The sequence below is a fragment of the Syngnathus floridae genome, chromosome 3, assembly GCF_059516105.1.
Source record: "Syngnathus floridae isolate MCC-2025c chromosome 3, RoL_Sflo_1.0, whole genome shotgun sequence".
Taxonomy (NCBI): Eukaryota; Metazoa; Chordata; class Actinopteri; order Syngnathiformes; family Syngnathidae; genus Syngnathus; species Syngnathus floridae.
Genome location: NC_142415.1, coordinates 11982554 through 11992380, shown reverse-complemented (window position 1 = coordinate 11992380; position 9827 = coordinate 11982554). Strand labels below are relative to the sequence as shown.

The 9827-nt window shown below is 37.4% G+C and overlaps 1 long non-coding RNA gene across 2 annotated transcripts; it reads right to left on the bottom strand.

Annotated features, from left to right (window-relative positions):
* Window positions 1–558: 558 nt before the first annotated feature.
* Window positions 559–9827, bottom strand: LOC148400550 (uncharacterized). 2 transcript variants are annotated; one of them, XR_015857576.1, is made up of 3 exons: window positions 9757–9827; window positions 8809–8922; window positions 559–1665 (listed from the first exon to the last, which is right to left on the bottom strand). It is a non-coding gene; the product is annotated as an uncharacterized LOC148400550 (long non-coding RNA). The 2 variants fall into 2 exon arrangements; XR_015857577.1 differs by lacking the exon at window positions 559–1665 and adding an exon at window positions 8118–8456.

The following is a 9827-nucleotide window of genomic DNA, read 5'->3' as shown; positions in this document are numbered from 1 at the left end:
AGCCAAACAATTTTGAATACCAACCCATTACATTTTGGAATTGAATACATTTCCAAACCCCACCCCAGCTGTCATAGAGCTCCAAATATAATTAGACATCTGGGTTCCAACTTAGCCTGCTGTACTGTGCAAAGTTGATCATTTTCATCATCTGATCAGAGTAGACCTTTCCCACATCTAGCACATTTCCCCAAGGCATGCTAGATACACCTGCTCTTTTTTAGTCTCAGCACAGGTGTGGAAACACAATGTCCATCAATTCCCAACATCTTACAGGCTAACACAGGCGTGGTCTTTGTACAGCTTACTGAATGTCAGTTTTGTGTACAAAAGAGGAGGAACACTCAGGAATGGGAGCGAGTTAATATAATATGAGGTGATTGTTTGCTGTGGATCAGATTGAGAGGGGCTTCTAATATTTGGCCAAATCAAATGTGCAGTCAAAGCTCACATTTCTCAGCTTGGTCTTATTTAGAGTCGTTTTAAGACACGTTCATTTAGAATGGAGTCAATGCAAACTACAACAATCATAATAAATATTGAATTAATATCTCACTTATAGTTTAATTCACAATGTAATATTATCTTCGGATTTTTTTTTTTATACAACCCCTGCATTGTATTTTGGTACATTGTGTGTTTAATCAAGTCTCCGAGTGCACCGTGACTTTTGTAGTACATATATATGTATTTTACCAGACTGTGCCTTTGTGTCACATCTTAAGAATTGCACATTTTTAAACATTTATTCGCTTGTCATTTGGCTTTACCCATCTTTCACATTAAATTTTCACAGCACCCAAAAGGGAGATATCGTTCACAATCCCTGAACAATTCCAGAAGTGGACTTGGGGATTCAAAATTTATGCATTATGCATCGTTCCACTCTCAGTGTGGTTCTTCATCAAGTCATGCCAATATCCTGTAAATTGCCTACCTACTTTCCAGTTAATTGGCACAACAGCTTCCATAATAATAGATGTTGGACAAGCAACAGTTCACATACCATTCATGAACAAGAATGGCTTGCCGTGGTGATACCAGCAGAGAGTTGGATCATTTTTGTTGTAGAAAAATCACGGCTATTGTGTTACTAACCATAAGTAGTAAACTGAGTCTCACACTCAATTTGAACCTAAATATTTGGTATGCAGGCACAGTGGCTACAACCTAACACCTGTTAAAATGTTCTATTAATTCATTTCAAAGCCTCATTCACTATTTTGCCTGCGGTTAACATTTAGGGACATACCTGCTTAGCTGGATAGAGCGCGAAGAATTTTTTTACCTCATAGTACCGATTCCTCTATGCTTCAACACTGATGTCAGTGTGATCAAGGTCTTATTAGATGAAGTATTACATTGTGTAAGCTTGCATATGATTAGTCAATTTCACAGCTGAAAAAAAATAGTGAGAAAGGGTTGGAAATGTTCAAATGTTATGTTAATTTATGCACTTGAAAGCTAGATTTTTTTTATTTTTTTTCTTCCTGCTGGTGGGATTTGCTGTTTGCTATTCAAGTGGTTCCTCAGTGAGGATGTGCGTTCACAGCTCCAGTGCTGTTATCTGCCTGCTGAGCTCGGGATAAGACAGGACAAGCTTTCCCACCCTGCGTCGGCTGTCTTTAGGTGGCTTGGCTCCTGGTGTTTGTGTCCTATGCTGACCTGGAAAGCCAAGAGGGAGAGTGAGGAAGCCGTCTGATCTTTAATATCACTTTGCTGTCAGTCTGCTTCTCCAAGCCATCACTGGACCATTGGCTTCTCATGAGTGGGACATTTTTAAGATGTGGTGTCAAGTCAAGGTGGTTATGAAAAAGGACACTATAATCCCATGAAACCTGCCACATTCAGAGGGCTTTTATGTGAGATTGACTGGTGACCACAATGACAAAAATGATGTATTGAATTCACGCAATTTCATTTCAGGAAGTGGTTGCATGAAATAAAAGCGTCTGGATCCAAATATATCATTTAGGTAGAGTTTACTTATAAAATGTACCTGAATATAAAATTAAATTAATACATTTTTCACATTAGGTTTTTACATGTATTCGTGATACAAAGTAATTTATCCATCAATTCAAAGCATTAAAAATTCCAAATATTTAGCTCATTCAGGATATCTTAAGAATTGCTTTCCACATTCCCCTTAAGTATACAATTCACTTGGCAACATTCTAAAATCAATACAGAGACTTTACATAGTAACAGTTTCTTTCCTCAAAATATTCAGAAATGATTGGGTATTAACTCAAGTCAATGTTCGTGCCCTAGGGGGACTACTAACTGTGTCAGCTACAGTTCCTGTATGTTGTATAGATTCTACACGGTACATCACTTGAGGTGTAATTGGAAATCATCACTTGGTAGCCACCAACTGAACAATCCACTGAGGGCCAGTTAGTTTGCTGGCGAAAATACTCTAATGAAAATAAAGTGGGGTGGAGTGAAGTTCGCAATGTGACAAACAGTTTTGATCAAGTAAATTAAATTTGCTGTAAACATTGCAAACTGTAGACAGGGAATACATAGACTGGCAGAGGTTTATGAACCTGTTCACTCGCCTGACTTGAACCATAAATCAATAAATGATGTTTCATGTGGCTGATCATCCAGTATGGAAATATCTCATTACGCCATTCCATGGAAGGTGTATGTTCACTGGCCTATGGGATTAAGATGTCTACAATTCCACAGTGCCAGGAGATTATTACATATTACATAATATTCATATCATTTCTGAGCACAGAACGATTACCATAACCCGCCATCGCATAGCCTATTATTAGATGCAAGTAGGTTTGCAATTAGAAGACATTTGATTCTTATCATTTGGAAAATGTAATGAGGATTGGTGGAACATGTTCATAGCACACAAGATTTTAGATTACTCTGACGGTGTTATGCAACACGGCTAAAATGTCATCGTCAGTAATTAGAGAGGACTTGTTAGCGCCTGTCCGTCTGCACTGATATAGTTACTGGATAATAATGACCAGCTGATATATGACAAAGATGAGTCCTGATTTAGAGTACCAAAGTATTTAAAAAAAGAGTTATAGTTTTAAAGCTCAGCATGCAAGCCAAGTGCTTTCATAACTTAGTTGATGTGTGGTCCAGCATATTAACGTGCTGCATAATATACAATACTGTGCAATACAATGTAAGGACTCAAATATTGTCAAATATTTTAGTTTCATGGAATTGCACTCTATTCACGTCCCTTGCCCCAAGCTCTGTGAAGGTCACACCACAGAATTATTTGGTGTATTATGTGTGTGTTAATTAAGTCTTTGTTGCTTTCTTCCATCACAGAACACCTTGACTTCTATGTGCTTGATAATCCACAGTCGTTTGAATTTCTGATGTCTTTGACAAAGAACATACTGTACATATTGATTGGCATTGATGTAAAATAATATTATGGACGCCACAAGTGACCACAATCTTTGGTGCACCTTCACATTTTTAAATTCGATCACAAAAATGAAATCCAATATATCAACTATTCTGCCATAGCAAAAATAATAACATTTCCCCCCCCACCATATGTTAGAAAGGAATTAGGAATGCACTCATGCTGGATATCTAATCATACTTGTAAACATGCTCCAATACTACCACATTGATGCATCTTAACCATCTTATACCTCCCAGGTAGGAGCTATAGCAATCATGTGGAGACACTGAGTTTGTAAAGTGCTTGTCATGCAATCCTGGCTTTCTAGAAACAAAATTTCTCTAAGGAGAATCATACCGTGATTAAAATTCACAGTATGCAGGATAGTATGTGTGCAACAAAAGTGTGCTCAACCAACAGGATGTAGAGGCAGACATAACAGCATCAAGGCACCTGCTTTATCCAAGGCTCCATTATGAATTATAATTGGGGAGATTATTAGGGAGTCGGTTGGGCCTGAGGCTGAATTCATGACCTCTGCCTCCCGCAATATTGGCCTTGTTTAATGGACTCATGCTATTTAATCAGAGCACATTAGCCCTTCTACGTTCAGCTGCACAGGATAAAGTAACATGCATTTCAGTCTAACAATCTGAAATATTTTTGGGGGTTCTCTGGGTTAAATCAATTTAATGAATCATAATAAATGTTGCCATGAAAAGGTCTCACTTGGCACACCACACTACCGCATTTTAATGTTAGTCATGATGCTTATACTTTATCAATTTTTTTTTAGGTGGTGATGTAAAAAAAATGTGTTAACCACTGCTCTGTATTACAAAACGTGGAGACGCCATTCATTTCCTTAACTCAGACATACATTTGCACGTTTGCACCTCAGTTTGAAACCATTTACTTATTTGAATTGCATGAAGCTGTCCCTCCTCAACTACTACCCTCAGAGACAAAAAAAATTGTAGCTGTGTGGGTCCTTAAAATGAACAATGACCCTCATGTCCTTGCAGAATATTTTCTCTCCTATCTTTATTGCAATGCTACTTTCTCTGTGCTCTATTAAATAAAAAAAGTCGATGTCCACCCACTGCGCTGTGTGGCCATGCTTGTTAAATCTTTGTTTGAAGATAACTATAATATAATATCCCATGAGTATCAGTGTTAATACTTTGGTTCATGCCACAGTAATTTCAACAAGAGAAAAAACTACACAGCAGACCAGATGTTGGTGAAAGACTAGAAATTACTTGGGCCTCACTGCCACTTATTTTATTTTCAAATCATACGCTATTCTATAGTTGCTGAAATTCAATCCGTTAAATACAAGCTTCACTTTTAAAGTGGTTCTGCAATATTATGGTTCTGTAAAATCTCTGTGTGGGAGCTGAGAGTTGAGTTGAGGAGGGAAAACAGTAATTCGCAATAGTGAGTCACAGTGTCAGCGCGCGATGTGACTTCATCCACAGTGAGAAAGTGAACTCAATTTAGAACTACAGCAGGTCAAATGAGGTGAAATTGGTTTGGCTTTTGTCGTGAACATTTTATGGTCATATACTAAAAATTCAGCTCCTGCACTGGTCATAATATGACTCAGGCTTTAATGGAGGCAGCTCTTCATTTTGAGGGAAAAGCAAGTGGTAAATACACTGTACTCAAGCTTCCATCCATCATGTTTGGACAGGACAAAATATTTTTTTCCAATTTGTTGACTATGGTAAGATCACGTCTAATGGCAAACCTGTATCCAGATCGTTACCTCATTTTTAAGTGACATAGTATTTAGTCAGAAAATACAGTTATACTTGAAATAGTAGTTTTATTCATTCATCCTAGCCGTGGGACTATTTTAATTAAGCTGGAACTGGGGTCAAAGGGGAGAAAGTTCTAAACACCTAAAAAAAAAACGTAGTCAATATAAGCACAAAACCTCCAAGATTCATCCAGAAAAAATGTCCGGAAAAGCCTATCAGAACAACTGAATGTAATTTGAAGTCTTCTATTCAAAGGCAAAGGCATGCAACCCTATACAAACGTCGCATAGTGAAGCTCTTAACATGCATATTGCATTTCAAAAGTGAATAATTCAGTAGAAAGCATCAATATTGAGCCGATTCCGTTCAATTTTTCATTATTTCTTTGTCATTTTACACTGTTTGCTGTTGCCAGTGGCTAGTTTACCAACTGCCGTCAATCAAAAAACCAAGACCCTTCAAGCTTTTCCCACAAACTCTTGGAAACATTACCTCTTAAAAGTGATTCCAGTTCATATTCAAACCTCCGGCTGTAACCATCATAACACCTTCTCCAAAAGCATAATAATTTTCTCCTTATGACTGCAAATACTGCTAATTTGTGCGCTTTTTCTGTCCCTCTCACTTGCTTACCTAAATTAATTAGCCGGAAGTAAATTGCCTTAGTCGCTGTGGTGGTGCTTTGAGAGGAAAAAGGCTTGCAGGTCAGAACAAAAACAGAACAAAGGGTCCCTGAATCCAATTAAGCAAAAGAAATGTGAAGTCTCTATAGCACAAGGAAAGAGCAAATGCCCTGCCTCAGTCTGGGCTTTAGTGCATGCAGAGAGAAGAACTGGAGTGATAACGTTTCTTCCTCGTGCTCCCCATGTCGAGAAATGCAGCAGAGTATCAGACTTGATTGCGGTGAACACAGCATGTAAGATTTTAACAGCGCTTCACTTGTGAATGCTATCAAATTGGAATCCTTGCATTTTTTTTCCCGGCAAAATAGCTGACAGTAGGACTTCACCCCTTTGTGCTCACTTACATGCTTATTCAACCATTTCCAGAAATCTTCTATACACACAGTTGCCAAACTAGACTGTCTCTTTAGTGAAATCGTAATTCCATATTCATCCATTGTCATGTGAAGGTCATGCAGTGAATAAACATTATCACCAGGCTGTGACTAAAATGCGTCAAGTATCATTTTCAAAGCACTGACTATGTCCATTTTGCTCCAAGACAGGTGTGTAGTTGAGATCTTGTATTTTCATCTCCTTGATGCTTAAACATTTTTTAATAAATGCTCACAATCACAACAATGCTGACAATCGTTCAACTGCAGGGAAGTCAAGTTTTTTTTATATATTTCTATTTCATCTTATGTATGTGTAGTATTGTCATACCATCAGTCAGCATGTGTTGCTCCACCATTTGTGTTCAAATATCAATCGCAATGGGTTAAAGGGTTACAACACTTGCACAAATGCACAAAGCATTTTTCTTTGTTAGTATCAAGTTAAACGGCCCTGTCTGAAGCAAAAGCTATGCTATGAGAGTGTGCACAATGTGTAATTGTCTTTATTTTATGCTCAGTTTGACAGTACATTTCCACAGGAAGTGGCAATAAACAGCTCGGGGGCTCCCTTTAGAAGAAATGTTCACTATTTGTCAAACTGATGCTTGTTGAGAAGGGAGTTGAACTGAAATATTTGGGCTTTGGGACGAATATTTGCACACAAAGAATTCTGCCTCAGAGAAAACAATTCTGTTGATCCATGTCTTTCTTATCAAACAAGACTCTACATGTGCAAATCAGAACTACCACACCAAAAGTTCTCATACACTTTTAACTCACAAGGTTTGCTAATAGTCAATTACAAAAGAGAGTTATGGGTTACAGGCACTTGGGACCGAAACATTTATAGATTTAAAAAAAAAAAAAAATTGCACAGGATACATTACAGGATTGAAGGACGTGAAATGATTTACATAACTTCTTTAACACCTCCCTGATTTGCTTTGTGAAATTGTGAGAAGCTGGATCATAATTCATTTTTACTTCTTATGTAGAAGATGATGCATTTCAAGCAGGGAGGCAGATGTAGTAGATTGATGTGATTTGTCGAACAGAAGCCTGCACTGCATACAGCATTTAATCAGAGAGTTTTACACCATTAGCAAGCGGGTGCAAGACAGATGTCAAGATGACTTGACTTCTTGATTATTTTTTTTAACCTTCATTTTAACTTGTAGATTATGTCAGTTTAATTGGCGAAGTTTCATTCTGAGTTACAGACATAATGAAAGATGGCATTACTTTGAGGAGGCTGCTTCAGAGATGGGCTTCGTAGCTAGAGTAAGAAGGTGCAAAATGCCCGTACTTTAGAATAGTCATACATATTGAATTTTTTTTTTTGCACAGTTTATACTCATTGTTTTCCAATTATGTTTATTTTGGGAGCAATTCCATGTTGTCCAGTAGGTGGGGACATCCTATTTTGTTTCACTCTGTAGAAAAAAGAAGATTATAAACGGAAAGTAGGCCTATTTTAAGCTCAAACTACTTTTTATTACGTTATTGAATTACTGGATAAACTAGGCCTATTTCAAGCTCAACCTACTTTTGAATGACTGTATTGAATTTTAAATCCTCTTTAATCCAGTTTTTGTATGCCTAAAAAGAGTGATGCCTGTAGGTTCATTGTATAATGGAAATATTTGGGTGTGATCAGTGACAGAGTTTATTACTTTGGAAAAAATAGCATTTGTCTGCTGTAAATACACTCTGGGATCAGTACGCACTAACACTGTATATTTTTGTCGTGTGTTCCCTTTCGGGACAAATACTTTTTGCCTTTTGTATTTCCTAAGCAGGCAAATTTAGTGCACTCAATTACAAATACACAAAGTGCAGCTCAAACATCAGCAAGGATGTGCAACAAGAAGCAACACAATGAAAAGTAATGCATTGATTGACATGAGCTATAATTATCTGGTCCTTCTGTTGAGACTTAACTGCACTTTGCATTCCACTGAAATGTAAACGTAACAATAAACCTCCACAGAGATCTCTACAAAGGCCGACTGCTGACGCTAGTGGTAGATTATCCCCCATTTCATTAGCCGTGAGTTTAGTTGTTATAATATAGTGGGATAAGAAAAATGGAGCCGGAAAGCGCTGACTACACACAAGATACCAAGTTCGGGTGTAAATCTGAAGTGTGGAAGGTTTTACAGTCGTCGATGAGTTTGCACTGTGGTCGTGTAGCTGGTGCCAATAGCAGTCGACCACTGTCAAGTGAGAACTGAAAAAGGAAATGTCAAGTCAACCTGATTCTATGGCAGCGATAAGGAACAGTTCCAGTATCCAACATTCACACTTAAGCTGAAATTTAAAGGGTTTCTCTCTTGGCCCAGCCTGACTACCTTAATCAAATTTCACTTTATGCTGTTCACATTCAAAAGCATTGTCTGACTCTTAATAACCGTCAACCGAGCAAACAACATTTCTGAATTGTGCTGAGGACATGTTTGGAATGTGTTTGCACGATTGTGAATCTCAGTATCTAACAATGCTAAAACCAACATTGTAGTCTGGTGGGAGACACTGAACCCGCTAGAGGCAAAAAAAAAAAAAAAAAAGAATGAAATTCATACCTTAAATTTATTCATTGCACATAAAGCTTCAGGGGCAGGCGTGGGCATTAATACTCAACTCCAAGATGATTACCACCAGGGGTTTTGTGGGGTAAGACAGCCAGGTAAGTTAGACTGGGTAGGTCGAAGAGGTCAACAATTGAAAAAAAAAAAAGCTGGTTTGGTCACCAGAGGATTCACACAAAAACCATAGACACAGAAGGAACACTGATGCTCTACACAGTAATTTGTTGGGAGGAGCCCACAAAAACTCACTTATATGAATAAGATCTAGTGAGATGCCAATTTGACACAACTAGACCTGTCACCATAACATTTTTCTAGATTATATATTCTCCCAAACACTATCACAATAAACAATTGTGTTGTTGTTTTTCATGCCACTGATCTTGTAATTGTTGGAGCAAAAATAATCAAATATAGTACAAATATTTTTCTATAATCAAGGATATTGAATAAGCCCACATTTAAAATGTAGGACAATAAAATGCCCCAAAAAAGAAAATGACAATAATAAAAATAATTACACTTCAACACAGACTATCTTTCATCTCCTTCACAATGTTTTCTTTCGCCTGGTTGAACAAGGTTGTTTGTGAAATATTTTTTTTAGACAATTTCCACTGCATATCTCGTCTGCAATTTTAAGGTTATTAGCAGCATTAGTTTATCATCCTTATTATCAGTGTGTGTGAGGTTTTTTTCTAATGAATTCTAGTCATCAGAAATATATCTCTCTTTAAATGCCAGCACTTTACAGTGACAAAATCAAATGTTCTTTCATTGGATGACAAAAGATAGACAAATGAGGCTCCCTGCAAATATATCAACTTTGTTTTCAATTAAACAAGCCCAGATTTGGCATTACGGAAGTCAATTTGTGACAAATTTAAAACAAGATCATTGTTTTAGTATGCATACTTTTGACTATTTTTGTTGCTATTTTACCTGCAGAGGCGTGGAATCCAGGTCCTGAAAGTAAAAAGCCTGTCACAGTTTGCCTTCAGCCACAGGTGGTT